Raw genomic sequence first — 18,800 nt, forward strand, 5'->3', positions numbered from 1 at the left:
TGTTTTAAAATGTATATAATTATTAGTACAATGATATGTATATAATTTATAATTAAATATGCAAAAATTAGGAGTACATGGTATTTTTTAAGCAATGTGGGCATTTGATCAAAAAGAATTTCACAGCTTTGTATGTAGTGTCCTTTGGTAAAAATAGTCAAGCCAAGAAGCATTAATAAGCACCTATTACATTCTAAGCACTGTGTTAAGCAGCAGTCCCTGTGCTTAATGATTTCCAGTCTAAAGAGAGAGACAACATGAAAACATATATGTATGGACAAAGTGCATATGGGGTAAGTTGAATATAATCTCAGAATAGTGTTGAGAATGTGAGAATAGAAAATGGAAAATTTTAGTTTTGCTTTGATACTATGATTAGAATTCTTGCATTTTAGATTCATCTGATGCATAGTAAATTGTGTTCCTGCCTCTAATTTTCATTCCATATGTATCTTTATTTTAGATATGTTCCTTTTATACAATAGACTTATGTGTCTTATTTTCTTATCCATTCTGCCACTTTCTTTCATTTTATTGGATTCCTTAATCCATTCACATTTAAAGTTATGATTGCTAAGTTTATATTTTCCTTAATTTATTTCTTGTATTGATTTTATTCTCTTTTCCACTTGCCAGTACCCTATACCTGTAATTAGTTTTGCTCAGACTACTTTGATGTTCATGTATTACTAGAGGTCATCCCCAACTCTGCCCCTCCTTTTCATTTTCTTGCCTTATCCCAAATTATTTTTATTTATTAAAATATTTATTTTCTCTTTCTTTTAACATATTGATCAATTCCTTCTGTTCTTTTCCTTCTTTTCTTTCCATGCCCAGTCAAATGTGTGGTTCAAAATCTTCACTAGATTCCTGTTCTCCAAACTCATTTTTAAAGTAACTTTCTTTCTAACACCTCTTCCCAAGAAGTTTTCTTTTGCTTTGTCTTCCTTATTATTTCTCTTTCTTTCCAATCAACACTGAGCTTTATTTCCTGATTCATGGACTGTGTTCCCTTTCAAGCTCCTTATTTAGTGTTTCTGCATCTCTCATATGGATAAAGCATACCATATTCGAGCACCTTCTCCTTTCCAGTTTCTATGTTAATGCCTTTGAATACATTACCCTCTCTTTATTTTTTTTTCTGTTTTACATTGCTCATAACAATATCAATTGTTGAGAAAAGCAATGCCAGATGAAAGGAGTATGGTATGGTTGGACTTAAGGTATGTAGTTGAAGTTATTCTGTGTCTAAAATTATAAGATCTACTTCTTCCTCCTACTATTATCATGATGAGTTTCTATTCCTAAATCCATATCATCCTATCTCTGGTTCCATCCCAGGCCCCTCCACCATTTTGGATAATGTATGTATTTGAGGACTCACACATCACCTCTTCTAGGGTAGAATACTAAGCTACAACCCTATCTTCCAAAAGGCGGGCTCCTAAAGTGCAGAACCCCTCCATTCCAAACAAAAGCCCATTTTAAGGTCACTTTCTTTTAATTCTGTCATATAATTCCTCTCCCAAGAGAATGCTCTTTAGTGGCACCTTTTATTTTATCTTTCTCAATTAAAACCTCCCTTTTTAATCCCCTCCATTATGTGATTTTATTCTCCCACTGTCTATAGGCCCTTGTTGAGAGACCAAATGGCATTTTCATCTCTTTATTTTTCACATATGGACTTGGCAGCAATGTATCCAAGGGTGTGCTGATAAGCATTTAACAACCAGCTTTAATGTAGAGACAACACACTTGTAAATTTACTATGTTATTAACATTTTATCTATCACTTTTTGTAAGTATAGAGCAGACAATCAACAAAACAATAAAGCGCCATGCCCTGATTTTTAGTGTTTGCTGATTTCTGAGGTGTGATTGTTCACATTAACGTAACAACTAAGAGGCAAAGTCAAGATGCTGGGGTAGAGAAGCATTCAACTGAGTTCTCCCAACATTCCCCTTCAAACAACTTTAAAATAATGTCTCAAATTGGATTCTGGAGTGGCAGAGACAGCAAAAGGTCACAGTGAGACATTTTTCCATTCTAACATATAGGAGGATGGAAAGAGAGATCTATGACATGGGGAGCTGGACAGGAGGCTGTCCTAGAGGCCATATGAATGAAACACCATTGGTTTGACTAGATGGTGATGAAAGAATTACCAGCAGCTTCAGGAGCTCTCAAGCCAGAGACAGTAAAGGGAACTAGCAACTGATCAGAAAGAGATTGCAGGATACCACCATGCTAGCACTGGATGAATGACTAAACTTTATTTGTCAACTCCTTTACCTATACCCACTTCTAGGTCATAGTTCAAGGATATAAAGGAACACTTTTAGTCAAGAGGGTATGGAAGCCCTGAGGGACAATATCACTTCTGGCCCCAAGGTATCCCTGAAGAACAACATTGATTACAATCCCAAGGAATCAAAGGCCCATCCTGGGTAAGAACAAGAGTGCATTCCAGAAATTAGTAGTCACACTTCTTCCCAGATCACACCACTTGGGAAGCACCAAAAAATCCTAACCCACCTCCCACCGCTGCCAGAGCTAGCTCTGAAAATAGCAGTAAGAAAAAGTCTGACACTTGAGACAGAGCTTCTCCACCCCACCCCTCTGCCAAGAACAGAGCCCAACATTAACATAAAGTTTCAAACCAAGAAATAGTGTGAAAAAAAGAGCAAACAACAAAAACAGAACTGACCATAAAAAGCTACTATGGTGATAGAGAAGATCAAGACACAAACTCAGAAGACAATGAATCAGAACAGCTACACGCAAGGCCTAAAAGAAAAATGTGTATTGGACAGAAACCCAACAGGAATTTCTGGAAGATTAAAAAAAATTTCAAAATCAAAGAACAGTGGTAGAAGAAAAATTAGGTAAGAATTGAGAGCAAAGAAAGAAGATAATGAAAAGAAAATCAACAACTTAGTAAAAGAGGAACAAAAAAATTGAAGAAAATAACACCTTAAAACACAGAATTGGCCAAATGGGAAAAGACGTACAAAAATTCACTGATGAAAAAAACTTCTTAAAAAATGAATTGGCCAAATGGAAAAAGACACACAAAAGCTCACTGAGGAAAATAATTCCTCAAAAATTAAATTGGGAGGGACGGCTAGGTGGCATAGTATATAGAGCACTGGCCCTGAAGTCAGGAGGGCCTGAGTTCAAATCCAGCCTCAGACACATAACACTTACTAGCTGTGTGACTCTGGGCAAGTCACTTAACCCCAATTGCCTCACCAAAAAAAAAAAAATTAAATTGGGCAAGGTGAAGCAAATGACTCCAGGATACATAAAAAAAAAAAATTAAAAAAAGCAAAAAAAACCCAGAATAAAACAAAGTCAAAAGAATGAAAAATAGAAGGACATGTGAAATATCTTATTGGAAAGACAACTGACCTGGAAAATAGATTGAGGACAGATAATTAAAGAATTATCAAATTACCTGAAAGTTATAAAAGAAAGAAAGAGCCTGGACATAGACATATACACTAAATGGCATAGCATCCAAATTCTGAAAGGAAAAGTTAAATGAATTACAGGAGAAAATAGACATCAAAACTATACTACTGAGGTACCTAAACTTTCTGATCTCAGAGCTGGATAGGTCTCACCATAAAATTAATAAGAAAGAAGTCAATGAGATTAATAGAATCTTAAGAAAGTTAGATATGATAGACAGCTAAAGAATAATGGGAATAGAAATGTTGTTGTCTTTTCTTTTTTTTCTGCCAAATTTTCTTCCACTTCAGTATTTTTGTGTTCTAAATTTGTTATTCTCTCTTTCACAGCATCTATTTCTTTAGGGAGATTTTCCATCCATTTTTTTTTCTGTATAATCTCCTATAGAATAGGGCTCATTTGGGTTTCTGATTCCATTTCCTTCATGCATGACACTCATTAGCCTCTAATTTGGGGCTTTCAGCACTTCTTATCTTCCACCTTGTCCCTTCCTCTAGTTTTTTCTCTCTGAGACTGGGCAGAATCAGTGCTACCTTTTGGAGAGTCGAAAGAGATTTGAACAGAGTCTCTGCTAGATGGTATCCCTACAGTTGGACCCTGAGTCAAAGCCTCTGAGATGATTATGATTATTGGGAGTGGAATAGTGTGTGAAGAGATACCTTAGAGGGAGAAAATTCTGTGTATTAAAATTCTCCATTATATTAGTTGAGATTTTTAATGGGGAATTGGAGAAGTAGTTGTCTTCTTATCTTCTGATTTCAGCTGTAATTACTCTGTATGTGGCACATACATCCTTTCTTTTGAGGCTTTAAGGTAGAATAAGTTTGAAATAAACAGCTATTTAACCATCTTGTTGGTCACATGATTTCCATATTCAGATGAACTCTTCATGTCCCTTCTAAGAATAATTTCTCTGATTCTGTGGTACATTTCTTGCAAAATAAATTATCTTAAACCAATGTAAGTTAACAGCATTCAATTACCAGTAGGGACATGAGAGAGGAGTGGTTCTTGTAACTCTACTAAAGACTAGAAGGGACCCTATGGCCAAAATAATGGCTCTGAGCCTCTTAATTACATCCCACCTTGCCCTCAAGTAGGAAAAGAGACACTGGTAAATGCTTACCAACTTGGTCTCTGAAAAAAAAGTATACCCAACACACTTTTAAGTTTAATCTACATAATTAACATCTTTTTTTTTTTACCATTTTCTTAAGTCTAGACATCAACAAAACAACAAATCAAACCCTGATTTGAAGTATTTGCCAATTTCTAAGGTATAAATGCTCATACTGAAATTTTGACAATTGGTTCAAACCATTCTGAGCTGTCTCCAGCACACTAATAACCAAAACCAAAACCAAAAAAAAACCCAAAAAACAAAACCAAAACAAACAAACAAAAAAACTAACTAAAGCAGATCCTCAATAACCCAAACAAGGAACAAGTAATTTTGACTTAATAATGGTGGAGTTCTTTTTAACTGATATAATGGAATATTATAATAAAGACTGATAAATATAAGGAGCACATAGAAATATGAAAAAATTATTATTTGTAATACAAAGTGAGGGGAAAAACAAAAACATGGCATACACATTAACTTTAATTATATCAGAAAAAATGAAAGAGAATGAATGGACACAGAATCCTTTTTTTATTTAATTTTTTCCATCAACAAAAATCTATTTTTTTTATCTTCTCTTCACTGAAAAACAAAAGAAACAATGAAATCCTTGTAACAGATATGTAGTAAAGCAAAACAATTCTTGCATTGTCCATGTCCAAAAATATAAACAGTTGATCCTCATTATTCACAAATTCCATGTTTGTGAATTCACCCAATTAACTAAAATGTATTTGTAATCCCAAAATCAATTCTTCAATGCTTTTGTGTCTTTTGGACATGAGCAAGGGGAGGGAGGGAATTTGTGTCTACTGACACATACATTCCCAGCCAAGTCTGAGAAAGGTGATGCTCTGCCTTCTTTCAACTCTCACAATGTAAACAAGCATCCTTTTCACAGTCTATTTAGTGCCACATTTTTCACATTTTTGTGCTTTCTGTTCTCATGCTAAAGTGCTGTGTACTATTTCTAAGGCTGTAATGTGCCTTAAAGAGAAAATACATGTGTTAGATAAGCTTTGTTCAGGCATGAGTTATACTGCTACTGGCCACAAGTTCAATGTTAATGAATTAACAATATGGTACATGCAGAAAAAGGAAGAGGAAATTAGTTGATCTATACATGAGACTACTCTGGAAAGTGTTAAACCAATGTTGTGACCAGAGACTCATATGAACTTAACCCTGTACTTCCTCTAGGAGTAATGGTTTGGGATTCACTAACTCAGTGTTTCATAGTTATGTATAGAACAGAACTACTGCAAATGATGAAAATTGGCCATACTGTATATCTCATTTTGCATCTTAAGTTCATCATCTCTCTCTAGGTGAGCATACTGTGTCATCAGTACTCTGGAATTGTGGTTGGTCATTGAATTGATTAGATTTCTTATATCTTTCAATGTTCTTTGTCTTTACAACAATGTTGTATGTAAATTGTTCTCCTGGTTCTACTCACTTCAGTCTATATCAAATTCATACAAGTTTTACTAGGTTTCTCTGAAACCATCTCTTTCATCATTTCTTATGGCATCATCCTAATAGAGACTTAGAGAGTGATTGAAAAGTTATGCTATTTATGCAGTAGGGTTTATATTGAAATATAAAGAGTTACTAGACAAGTTTAGTTATTATATTGATGTTCAATATTATAATTCCAATAATATTTAATTTTTTAAACACTAAATAACCTAACCATCCAGCAGCCATGGAATTTTCACAGTTGTAAAATACAGCTTTCCCTAAGTCTATTCTAGTACTTCAAGTGGGTGTAAAGATAGCTTTGGGTTCTGGAAGATTATGCCAACCACATAATTATTATACTAATTCTTAATACAGCCCTGGTCACAAATTATGTCTGTCATCAGATGTCCAAGTGGGCAGAATTTGGAGAAGGCCATCACCAAAATGTTAGCAATCAAAAGATTTTTTCCCCACCAAAGCAACTCATGAAACAATCCACTCAAGCATGGAAGACTGGCAACCTGTGTCACTAAATGCCCTACCTACAAGACTAGATATTCTTGTGAAGTTACAAATCCTTTGAAGATTTGAAGACATGTTGAAGAAGATGAACTGATAAGACTTAGAGACAGGTGACACAAATGGTGTTGTTTCCAGTTGAAGAATAGAGCAGATTTCTTAGTCTGAAAACAATAACAGATAATAGCCATTAGTTTGATGTACTGGGGGCAGCTAGATGACTTGGTGGATAGAACAGTGAACTTGGAGTCTGGAAAATCTAAAGTCAAATCTAGCCTTAGACATGAACTAGCTGTGTGACCCTGAGTAAGTCATTTAACCCCTTTTTTTCCTTAATCAGAAATTGCCAACTATTTCAGTATCTTTGCCATGAAAACCCCATGGACAGTATTGATGTGCAATGGTCCATGGGGTCACAAAGAGTCAGCCACAACTAAATGACTGAACAACAGCTGATTTGCTGGGCCATGCATCTAAGTAATAGAGAAACTCTTGAGAATTGTCTAGCCAGAAGACTACAACGATTTTTGGTGATTCACCTGAGCAGAAATGATATTACCAGAAGGAATCTAGGAAGTCCACTAAAGATTATAAAGTCTTTAACTAAAGACTATTGGAGCACAGGTAATATTTTCACTAATTTTACCCATCAAAGACTTGAAATTCAGAGAGGAAAGGCAATTTTAATGTGTCAACAGCTAATTGAGAAGATGGTGTTTGAACATGACATTTAGATTTCTGGACTACAGCTTAAAATGTGAAAGTAACAGGCTCCTAGCAAGAAATTGAATACCCTGAGAAAGGGCTAATAAGAATTTATTTGCCTAAAGTCTTGTAAATATAATTAATAGAGCTTTAAAAAGAAAAGAAAAAGGGAAGACGAAAATTGCCTGTGTATACCTTCCAAATGGAATACGATAGAGGCTACATTTTAGAAAGAAGAATAGCAGTGGACAGACGCGGAAAGTAACAAAAATTCAAGAAAGGAGCAGGTGCTTCAAAAAATGGTGAAGTATCAAAATACAAATTTATGAAGTGGGTCTAACAAACAAAATGAACAAAATGAATGATCCTACTTGAAAATTTGACTCCATATGTTTCTCTGAGATTTAGTGAGATGAGAATAATCATTAGAATTTGGCTCTAGAATGGCATAATTTTATTCCAAATAAGCAGGATAATTAAAAGGGGAGGTAGAATAGCATTGTATAATAAAAAGAAATACTCAGGTGAGGAATCCTAGACATCGGAGAAGGAAGCATGGTGGAGAGCTTGGGATCAGAGCAAAATAAGCAGTAACAGAGGCGATATTATTATTGGAGTATATTAGACCATATGAAGAGAAAGAAGAAATAGATGAGCAATTTGGGAAATATATCACAGAGTCATATTATTACTATACTAATTAATATAATACTATTAATTACTATAATACTATATTAATGATAGCGGTTTCAATTATCCATAATAAAAATGATAATAGCTAGCATTTATATAGCACCTACTATGTGCTAGGCACTGTGCTAAATACTTTATAAATATCTCATTTTATCTTCATTACAATCCTGAGTGGTAGATGCTATTATTATGCCCATTTTTGTAGTTGAAGAAACTGAGGCAAATAGAACTCAAGTGACTGGCCCAAGATGACACAGCTAATAAGTGTCTGAGATCGTATTTGAACTCAAGTCTTCCTGACTCCTGGCCCAACACTCTATCCACTGTACCACCCACCTGCCTCAGTATATGCTAGTCCATTATTTTCCCTGGCAAAAGAAGAAAAACTAATAATTTCTTGACTTATATTAATGATAATTGTATTACTCTTCAGAACCAATAAGGAAAATTTCTATTGGATCAGATTCTCACAAACAATTAGGAGCTAGTTACAGGGAGGTTTGAGGAGAGATAGATTTTTGGAGAAATACATATACTAAATTTAAGTTTTGAACATGTTGAGTTTATGGTGTTGATGAGATATCCAAGTGGAGATGTACAACAGGCAATTGTCAATGTAGGAATAGAGTTCCATAGAGATGTTGCAGAGGATGTGCAGATATCAATTTGAGAGTCATGAACAAATGAATGAATATGAAAAGCATTTATTAAGCATTTACTAGCAGGGCATATTTTATGCTACATCAAAGTGTTCAGTTATATCCAGAATGATATCCAGAAATATATCCAGTGATATCCAGAAATAGGATGGAAATAGTCTTCTTCAGCTTTGCCCTGATGAGAGCATATCTGAAGTATTTTGTTCACTTTGATGGGGGCCATGATTAGGCGAAAAATATCTACAGAAGGGCAACTAAAAGGATGTAAAGGGCCTTGAGTTCTCACATATGGAGATCAGTTGAAGGAAATGAGGATGTTTAATCCAGAGAAGAGACTTGGGTGTGTATGAAAGCTGTCTTCAAATATTTGGAAACTTATAATATGGAAAAGAGCTTAGTTTTATTCGGCTTGTCCTCAGAGGGTATAAGTCAGATCAACAGGTGGACATCACAGAGAGATAAATTTAGGTTTAAGATTAGGAAAACTCCTAAAAATTAGAGCCAGCTAACAATAAAATGGACTGTTTCCAGAACTAGTGGGTTTCCCCCAGTGGAGGCTCCAAGTAAAGGTTAGATAACTATGACTCAGCTACTTTTATTGTAGGAAGGATTCTTGTCCAAGTATGTTTTGGACTTGACAGTCTCTGAAATTCTGTGATTCTGAAAATATTTCTGAGGCAAAGATACCCAGGAATAAAACATACAAAAACAGCCTCTAAACCTGAATGCATAGCAAAAACAAGGGAGCACTTGCAGGTAACACTTCTCAGATTTTTTCTTTTCCTTCCCTTTTTTTCACTCAGGCCATTCTGATAAGGTATGTTGGCTCTTCTAGGTCACATTCGTGATGGAAGAGCCAGTCACAGACATTACCCCCTGCACACCTTTTAAAAACTCGTTAGTGGAGCTTTTGTAATTTCTCCCAGAGCCCTGTTTGTTTATTCTCTGACTGCTTAGGAGACCCAAGCATGTTGCTGTCTTTTTTCTTCTTTCTCTTTTTTGCTGATTTCTGTGACCTTTGAAGGTTCATGGGGTGGTTCTAAAAACCACAATTTTTCAAAATTATATGCTTCACCTTCAAGAGATACTGAAAGAAATCAGCATTTTTAATTAATAAATGTCTTCAAAAGTATTATTTTCTTTTGAGGACCCAGAAGTCTGCTCTGCAGAGTCTCCTCCTACCTCTCTCTGACCGTTCTTTCTCATTTGCTGTATCATTATACATGTCCTCATCTATTAGTGAGAATGGAAACTCCTCAAAGCCAGGGACAATTTTCACTTTTTATTTGCATATTTAGCATTTAGCATGGTGACCGGCACATACTAGGCACTTCAGAAATATTTGTTGATTAATTGGCTCATTCCTCTCTGGGCTACACTATAGACTTTCTCTACCATGTCCCAGAAATCCCTTCATCCTGGAGGTTCCCTGTAGCCCTGGAGTTTACACATTGGAAGTACCCTCCTCCCTTCTGGAGGCTCCCTCCCTCCCCCTCCCTCCCTCTTCCTCTGTTTGGATGACTTCTATCAGAACGTCAATTTAAAGAGGTTCCTCAGGCCAGCTGTGTCTCACTCTTCTCCAGGCTGCAATCTGGACTTTCTTTACTATAACTCCCTTTCATTTCCACCCCTTTTTCAGCCTCCTTTATATATTGTCTTCCCCTATTAGAATGTAAGCTCTTTGAGGGCAGGAACAAATAGTCTTTCCACTTGCATTTGTATTCTCATTGCTCACCAGAGTGCCAGGTACATATTAAGTGCTTAATAAATGTTTGTTGACTGATTGGCTGATAGAACCTAGAGCCCTATTTCATGCCCTCACCTTTTCTTTCTCTATGCTCCCTTGTTCATCTCAGCTTCTAAAATTTCAACTATTTCTACATATAACCCTCAAATATACATGCCCAGTCCTCATCTCTCTCATGAGGTATAATTCAGCAACACCAACTTCCTAATGGTCATCTCCACTGATCAGTCCCATAGCCATCTAGAACTCTACTTGCCCAAAAGAGCCCTCATTATTTTTCCCAACCCCCAAAACCCACCCTGTTTCCAAATATTCTGTCTATAAATATAATGTATAATAATATGAATAAATAATACATAATAATAGAAATAAATTGTCATCCAAGTATGGGTTGGACCATCCTTCTAGTGAGCAGGTTTCCCAAACTCAGAATCATTCTTAACTCTTTAATTTCCTTTGCCCTACCTTATCCAATCATTTCCCAATTACTGTTGAATCTACTCCACTATATCTCATATGCTTTTCACCCACAAAGCCACCATACTAGCCCAGGCCCTCATCACATTTTCTCTGGACTTTTACAATAGCCTCCTGATTGGTCTCCGACCTCCAGACTTTTTCCTCTTCAATTCATCTTCTGGTCTACACAGTTACCAAACTGATATTGCTAACACAAATCGGACCATGTCATTTTTTTCTCAAGAATCTTCAGTTGCGGGGTGGGGGCGGGGTACAGTTAGGTGGCGCAGTGGATAGATGGCTGACCCTGAAAGTCAGGAGGACCTGAGTTCAAATCCAGCCTCAGACCAAACACTTGACACTTACTCATTGTGTGACCCTGGGCAAGTCACTTAACCCCATTGCCTAAAAAGAAAAAGAAGAAGAAGAATCTTCAGTTTCTCCTATTGCCTTTAGGATAAGACATAAATTCCTCTGCCTGGCATATAAAGCCCTTCATCATATCACTTGATTCCATATTAATCCCATTCCTGAACTCTCTGTTCCAGCCAAACTGGACCACTTGTTCTCTCTCCATGAAATTCCTTCTCCCATCTCTATGACTTTGTACAGGCTGTTCCCCATGCCTGTAATTCTTTTGCCTCTCTCTGCAACATCACGTAAACTATAGCTTCTTTCAAAGGAAAACTCAGGTGCCAAACCCAACTTGGAACCCAATTGGTCCTGATTTCCTTCCCTCAATTGTTAGTACATGCTGCCATCCCCTCCTCCAGCCCTGTATTTACTTTATATGTCTTTAATGTACTTATCTGTGTATTTATTGTTTCCCTCCATTAGAATGTAAGCTACTTGAGAGCAGGACTTGTTTATGCCTGACACACAGAAGGAGACTAGGAAATCCTTTTTGACATGAGTTACATCTGAAAAGGGTCTTCCATTTAAAGCCTAATCCTTGAAAACCTTTGGAAAATTCCTGGAAAATACAAGAAGAATGTATAATAATAATTTCAGAAGTCTATACTTAGAAGATCATAGATTTTTTCTCTAAGCAAGGATTTTAGATGTCAGCTAATCCAACCATTTCATTGTAAAGAGAAATAAATGGAGGCCCAGAATGGGCAACTAATTTGCCTAAGGGCACACAGGTAGTAAGTAGCAGTCAGGATTTGAACTCAAGTCATCTGAGTTAAATCTTATGGTCTTTTCACTGCTTTCAAAGGAGGAAGTTTCTAACAATAAACAATCAAGGTTATATGCACAAATAATGGGTCCTCTGTGGTTATAACTAGATATGAATAGATTTATCTGTGCCATAAACTAAATTATGAATAGCAATGCCAATAATGATGCTATAACAAGACCTTGACTTTATGCAGCATTTTCCCTCAAACAGCTCAAAATATTTTCCCTATAACTTCCTTTGCAGCATCCTTGTTACAAAAAAAGTAGCATAAGAAATACTTTTCAACACACCCCTCCATGCCAAATTCTTCCCTAGTTGTTTAGCAGATCATTTCTGGGTACACTGCCATTGAATCTTCTCTGGGGTCAGGTCCATTAAGAAGCCTATGGATCCCCTTCTTCCTGGTCCCTAATCAGAAATTTTTTTATCCTATCACTATGCCACTCTCTGTACCTGACTAAACATTAAGAGATATCCTACACTTTCAATATCTACATATTAATTTCCTATGAGCACCTGGCTGAAATAGAAAACTTTCCCTGCTCAGTCACTCCCCTGTCAAGACTGTAATCAATTTTATGACAGTACCTACTTTGCTGAGTTGATTTGTCCTCTGTGTTCCCAATCCAGTCATTGACTCAACAGTTGTTTTTTTGTTTTTTTTTAGGAAGAAGAAAAGAAATGGTATTTAGGGAAAGATTTCCTATTTAGCTTGAATTTTCTGCTTTCAGGAAGTGAGTCTTTCTGCAGAAGGCTCACTCCCAGGCAGCAGAGACCATGCCCTAGGGCAGAGGTGGGGAAGCTGAGGCTTCAGGCCACACATGGCCCTCTAGGTCCTCAAGTATGGCCCTTTGACTGAATCCAAACTTCACAGAACAATCTTGTAGGAGACTTCATCCCCTCATCTTTAGAACTCCCTCCCTGGGGAAGAATGTTCCTGATGGATGAAAGTCGAAGAGCCCAATGTAACTAGCCTGCCACAAACCAACATGATCATGCTTTCTGAGGTCCACCCTACCATCTTCTTGCTATTTGCCCTGCTGCTACTCATGTAACCTTCTTCCCTCTCCCCTTCTTATTCCAAAGCACAGGTTTGCATTAACTATTACAAATCTCTCTCTGTCTCTGTCTCTCTGTCTCTATCTCTCTGTCTCTCTGTCTCTTTCTCTGTCTCTGTCTCTTTCTGTTTCTGTCTCTCTCTCTCTCTCTCTCTCTCTCTCTCCCTCTCCCTCCACCCCCCTTCAAAAAGAGTTCCTCAACAGATAGTCATTTTCCCTTCACTGGGGAATTCAAGCAAACGTTTCATTACCCACATGTCAGGTATTTGTATAGAGGAGGTTCTTGTTTGGATTAAGGCTGAACTAGATGTCTTCTGAGGTCCTTTATAGCTCAGTTATTCTATGCTCAAGTGATTCTGATTCTATGATTTTTCAATCTAGTCTGGGGTCAACTCTTAACAGTAAGGGGACAGTATAAGCCTACCAGGTACCTGAAAGCATTGAGTGGAAAGGGGTACCGCTGAGGCATTTGGAAGCAAAAATCATCTTGTTCACTTCACATTTTGCATCAAGAAGACAGTCATTCTCCTCAAGGAGCTTACAATCCCATAGTACATAGCCTTAAACAGAATAGACACAGTAATTATTTGGTAAATGAACGAGTTGGTTTTCACGCAGTGCTCTCAAGCCCTGCAAAAATTTTATGATTATGTCTTCTTGTCTCCATTCTGAAGTTTATATAGTACCAAGCACAGTGTCTTGCTCAGTATCCACATTTAATGAATGGTTGGTGAATGAATGTGTAATTTCTTGCACCCAAATGATTTTTTAGAAATTGCCATGCTGGATTTGTAAGAACAATACATACATTGTGTCAAGTTATATTTGCAGACACAAGGAATAGTTGATATGAGACTTTGAAAATATCTTTGTCAAGAAAATGGATCAAGGAAGGGGGGGAAATAGTAAAGACCCCACCAATACTGACAAATTCTTGTTAGCACTTACCTTCCAGGGTTGTTGTGAGGATCAAAGGAGATATTTATAAAATACTTAGCATAGTCCCTGGCACATAATAGGCATTATATAAATGCTAGCTATTGTTATCATCATTGCCAAAGCAACATTTCTTGACAAGGTTATGCTTTTCTCTTTTAGATGAGATTTTTACTCGCTATTGTCGGATTGATAGATGGTTTTTTTCTTCTTTTTCACCTTCCTCCTCTCTTTTCCCGCACTGAACTTTCTAATCTATGTAGACTGACCATTGCTAAATTTTAAAAATAGGTTTCCTGGCAAAGGCCTTTCTCCCTTGTTAACTTCCTCAACCCAATTGCCTTGGGTCTAAAACTCATTATTAGTTCTCTGATACTCTTTACCTCACTTAGAAAGCAGACTGTCATAAGCAGCCAGACGTTACTATGCATTCTTCCTGTATACCCTGAATGGTATCATTTCAAAGACTTATGAGGCATATGCTGCAATTATGGAACAAAAAAAAATGAGTGAATTACCACGGCCATTTTAACAAAAATACCTACTGCTTGTGTGCTCCCAGCTGGCTCATGTTGCACGGCAGAGCCTCTGTATCCTCATTTTCAGTACTTTGAACTGAAAAGGCTATTGATTGGCTCACCCCCATGAGGAGATGAATGTCACATTTGGATAATTCTGAAACCCCTGAAGCCAATATCAATCTGTTCTCTCTTCTTTCCAGAAAGTTTAAGGAGGTCAGCTAGAGGACCTTCTCTTTTAACCCCCCTCCTTCTATGATAAGCTTTTTAAAAATAGTTCTCTATGCAAATTCTCCTAAACAATGAATAAAACCCAAGTAAAGGTGATGTGTCAGCAGCAGTTCAGTGAATCTTTATTATCTGCAATTTTGCAGACTGGTGTAGGATATGATAAGTGCCATACAGTGCTAGGGAGCAGTCTGACAGCTATATGTTTTTTTCTCTCTCAATTTTCTATACAATTGGTTTTTACATTAATCTATGAATACTTAAGCTCTACACTCCTCCTGGTCCTTCCTAAGATATTTTACAAGAACTGATTGGTTTTGAGCTGTCCTATGATAGTGAATTTCCCTTTATTCAGCATGGCCAGATAGTTTGGACATGTATGTGTGTTAATACACACACACACACATATACACATACACATATATATACATATATATGTATGTATGTATGTATGTATATCTCTGCCAGTGTTTCCCAACTTAACCTATATTGCATACTGAAAAAAAATTGCTATGCTCTCTATTGAAGGCCTTGCTTCCCTGCAAAACCTCAGTGAGACAGCTTTCATTTGCTGAGAGGGTAGAGACTAGAAGCTGGGGATGGAATGGCACACAATGCTGACAGAGAAGCAGAAGAAGGGATAGGTTGTTTTAGTTTATAGACTTTAAAAAGTAAAGCTCTGTAGAAGTAAAAGTTTCACAGACAGATTTTTTTTCATTGACTGACAGAATAGACTATATCTATCTTAACAGTTTTCTTTTTAATTTTAATTTTTTTTAATTTTGTACTTAGGAAATAAAACAAGCAAGAAAGTTACATGGTACTTATCAATTTTCAAGGAATTTGAATCCTCCCTCCAGTTTCTCATTATAATGTAGAAGGGACTGTGGATTATAAAGACAGATAGATAGACAGATAGACAGTGGAGTATAAGCTTTGGGATATCTTCTGCAGCTGGAAAATCTTTGAATTGAGAGAAGTGATTATTAATAACCAATATCTTAAGGAGAGTCAGAAGCTCTCCCCTTCTTCTGAATTCCTCATTTTGAAAAGTTCAGTTTCTCATAGGACATTACTGATGATGAGATTACATTAACTCTCCTCTATCTTGGTTAAACCCTGCCCAACCTTACCAGGAATTTAATCCAAGGTGGGGAAGCCCATTGTGTTCTACTCAAGCTTGGATGCAGAGGATCCTCAAGGCTGCTGGTGGTCTAAGTAGAGATACTTCCTTCTGGGACAGCTAGGTGACACAGTGGGTAGAGCACCAGCATTGACCTCCTGGCAGTTCCATGAAGAGGATAATTCATTTCTCAGCTCCAAGTATTTTCTCTGGCTGTCTGCCTTGCCTGGAATGCTTTTTCCTCTTCAACTCTGCCTACTGACATCCCTGGCCTTTTTGGCTGTTGTCCTTCATCCTCCAAGAGGACCAAAATGACATCACTATGTTAGAGTCAAGTTACAGCGCATCCTACTATGACTGATAAGACCACTGTGAGCTCGGAAGGCTCTACCACAGCTCAGGCACAGATAGTCCATGTGAACATTTGGGATGGATTCTGTAAATCTGTATATCTTGCATTTCCTTTGAGCTGTTTCAATTCTGCTTTGCTCATAAAACACAGCACCCTCTCTGATATGTGCACACCATGCTGAGTGGTCCTGCGCCAGTGTATCCCATGTCACACAATCAATTCCAAAGTGTCCTTGTATCACTTCTTCTGACCACCATGTGAACGCTTGTCTGGTGTGAGTTCTCCATTAAAGTCCAAATAAAATCCCATTTTTTACAGGAAGCTTTTCCCAACTTCATTCTTGTGCCTTCCATCTGTTAATTCCTATTTATGTTTTATTTAGCTTGTTTGTATATATTTGTTTGTAGTCTCTTCTATTAGATTGTGAGCTCCATGGAGTTCCTGACATATTTTGTTATTGTTGTTGTTCATTCATTTCAGTCCTGCCCAACTCCTCATGACCCCATTTGGGGTTTTCTTGGCAAAGATATTGGAGTGGTTTGCCATTTCCTTCTCCAGTTTGTTTTACAGATGAGAAAACCCAGGCAAACAGGGTTAAGTGACTTGCCCAGGATCACATAGCTAGTAGTGTCTGAGGCCAGTCTGAACTCAGGTCTTAATGACTCCAGGTCTGGCACTCTATCCACTGTGCCATCTAGCTGCCTATGTGCTTAATAAATGTTTATTGATTTATTGAGGCAAATATATGTGTGTATATCTTAACTTCCCTCCTGTAGGATAAGAACATGTAAGAAATTGTATCTCATTAATTTTTGCTTTTCCCTCAGTGCCTAGTTCAATGCCTTTTACTTAAGAAATATTTGTTGGATTTTAAATAAAATTCTTTCACTATGCATAAGATTCACATATCTATATATCCAGCCCCAGCTTCTTCCCTGAGCTTTAATCCCCAGTTACCAATTGCCTATTGGTTATTTCAAGCTGGATGTCTGGGAGATATCTCAAACTTAACATATTCAAAATTAAATTCATTATCTTTTCCCCAGAACTTTTCCCTCCTCTATAATTCCCTAATTCAGCCAAAGGCACCACCATCCTTCTTGTATTCTCTCAGATTCATAACTTCTGCATTATCCTTGACTCCCCACCTTCCCTCATCCCACGTAACCAATCAATTGTCAAAGCTTGCCATTTCTACTTCTGCATCTCTCTCATATGACTCCTTTCCACTAACATAGCTACTGCCTTGATTCAGATTCTCATCACCTCTTGTCTAAGTCATTGCAACAATTTCCTAATTGTTTTTTTTCTATGCCAAATCTCTTCTTGCTCTAATCTATTCCCCATCCAAGGTAATTTTCCTCAATTGTAGAACCTACCATGTAACTTTCCTATTCAGTCAACTCCAATAGTTTTGTAATCTCTTTAGGATCAAATCTCAAGTCATCTTTTTTAGCTTTGAAAGTCCTGTCCAACATGGCCCCCAACATACCTTTCAGACTCATTGGACAGTACCTGACCCCAGTCTGTGGTCCAGTCAAACCTGACCATGACTTCTCTCTGCTCCTCTCACAGGGCACTGCATCTCTCCTCAAAAGCCCTGAAAGGTAGATAGCAATTATACCCCCATTTTACAAATGAAGAACTGAGGCTTTGAGACATGGTGATTTTCAGATAGTCTCATGGCTACAAAGTGTAAAAGGCAGAATTTGAACCCAGGTCTCCTGACTTTACAATCCAGGCTGCTATACATTATGCTACACTGCCTCTCAAGCTATCAGAAGCCTTAAACACAGCTACACTATCTATCTTTAGTTTCTCACTCTTCCTCCCCTGTTTGCCATTTGAATTACCCCCTACTTTTTCCTGAAGGATAACATCCAGCCCTCTATTCAAACAGACTGTTTGGGAAAATAAACTAGAGAATTTCATTCGTTCATTTAACCAACAAACATACATTGAACACCTATTATGAACAAGGTACTCTGCTAAATATTGGTAAGTACTTCTAACTTGTCTACTCTCTATAAGATATCCTAATAAATCAGGCGTTTGTGTTCTCTTCCATTTCAAATGTTCCTTAAGCTTTTTGTCTGACCCATTCTCTCCCCACACTGGATTCTCCAAGAAGGGAAGCTTCGTGAGTATAGGACTGCTTATTTTCTACCTTTAAATTTTTAGCATTTACCATAGCTGCATGCATGCACTAGGTAATTAGTGCATATTTGTTTAATTGAACTATTACAATTCATTCAATCAATAACTAGATAAAATATGTACCCCTCTCCCTGAGTATTTCTATATCCAGAAGCCATTAACAAAGAAAGTGGCTGATTTCATGGGGAGATTTTAAGATATATCAAGAAGGACCCCTATGTCACCCCTGCAACTTCCCTGTACTGTTCCCTAATGCCTGCAATCCCTTAAACAAGGGACAAAATTTTTCATTTATATAATAAGATTTAACATACAGATAACAACAGGAAAGGTAAAGATGATTTGAATTAGCACTAAAGTTACAAAGCGTTTTTCAAACTCTCAGGTGGAGGGAAGGG

Source organism: Vombatus ursinus, unplaced genomic scaffold (assembly GCF_900497805.2).
Source record: "Vombatus ursinus unplaced genomic scaffold, bare-nosed wombat genome assembly UNPS02014841.1, whole genome shotgun sequence".
NCBI lineage: Eukaryota > Metazoa > Chordata > Mammalia > Diprotodontia > Vombatidae > Vombatus > Vombatus ursinus.